Below are 1,281 nucleotides of genomic sequence, written 5' to 3'. Positions count from 1 at the left end.
GGAGTCACAAAGCAAACCCTGTGGGAGCAACTTCGGTGAGACTGCTCATTTTTCTTTTTTTTTTGAGGGGGGCACACCGGTGATGTCCAAAGGTTACTCCTGGCTATGCTCTCAGAAATCACTCCGGGCTTGGGGGATCATATGGGACACTGGGGAACGAACCAAGGTCAGTCCTGGGTTAGCAGTGTGCTGTGCTTTCTCTCCGGCTCCAAGATTTCTCATTTCTGGCAGGTGGAGACAGGATAATAATACAGAAGCATAAACAAATAGGAGAGACAAAATTGTCCATTCTCAGGAAGGATATGGGAAAGTAAAATACTATGAATAATTGCCCACCCGTTAAGTGGTGTTTTTAAGATGTGTAGTGTTCCAAGTCAGCTGATGTGACAGGAAAATGCAGTATGTGGGCCTCATTGCTAGAAGTCATCTGATAAGTGCTCCTCTCCCCTTGTGGAGGCTGCCAGAGCTTACATGGTGCCTCTTTTTGGGCTTCTTTTCCATTACAAATGAGATTTATCCTTATCAGCATGGCAATTTGCAGCAAGGACTGTCCTGTATTTATCCATGGCCACATAAGATATTTAGTTTTATTTAGTATGATTGTGTCATGAGGATTAAGATCAACTTCTTTAAAAATATATTTATTTGGGCCCGGAGAGATAGCACAGTGGCGTTTGCCTTGCAAGCAGCCGATCCAGGACCAAAGGTGGTTGGTTCGAATCCCGGTGTCCCATATGGTCCCCCGTGCCTGCCAGGAGCTATTTCTGAGCAGACAGCCAGGAGTAACCCCTGAGCAACGCTGGGTGTGGCCCAAAAACCAAAAAAATATATATATATATTTATTTATACTTACCTGGCAGGGGCGATTCTATGATCACAAAGGTGGTTTCCTTAGGGTGAGGCTCGCCCATTGCACTCCGGGCGTGCTGAGCCCTGCGATTTCCCCCAAATGTGGGAAACTCAACTGCGTAATATATGGTAGTGGGGGACTGTGTGCGTGCTCTCAAAATATTATATATATATATATATATATAAGCAACATGGTTACAAATATATTTGTAGTTGGGTTTCAGTCATAAAACGTACACTTTCCCTTCACCAGTGCAACCTCCCTGCCACAAATAACCTTCCATCTCTATCTTAATTAAACTGATATGATCAGAATATTTCCTTGAATTTTTCTACTTGCAGATAAATTGTATTATCCTAGTTGTACATGCAAACAAAAAAGCAACACTAAGTTAAATAGCTTGGTTGAAATGTTTTTAAAACTCTAAAAGG

At 42.6% G+C, this 1,281-nt stretch overlaps 1 non-coding gene across 1 annotated transcript; it reads left to right on the top strand.

Moving 5' to 3' along the window:
- The first annotated feature begins 845 nt into the window (after positions 1-845).
- Positions 846-1,006, top strand: LOC126019494 (U1 spliceosomal RNA). Its single transcript, XR_007499180.1, has one exon. It is a non-coding gene; the product is annotated as a U1 spliceosomal RNA (small nuclear RNA).
- The last annotated feature ends 275 nt before the right edge of the window (positions 1,007-1,281 follow it).

Source organism: Suncus etruscus, chromosome 9, assembly GCF_024139225.1.
Source record: "Suncus etruscus isolate mSunEtr1 chromosome 9, mSunEtr1.pri.cur, whole genome shotgun sequence".
Lineage (NCBI taxonomy): Eukaryota > Metazoa > Chordata > Mammalia > Eulipotyphla > Soricidae > Suncus > Suncus etruscus.
The sequence above is the reverse complement of the archived record's forward strand: the minus strand, read 5'-3'. Positions and strand labels throughout refer to the sequence as shown.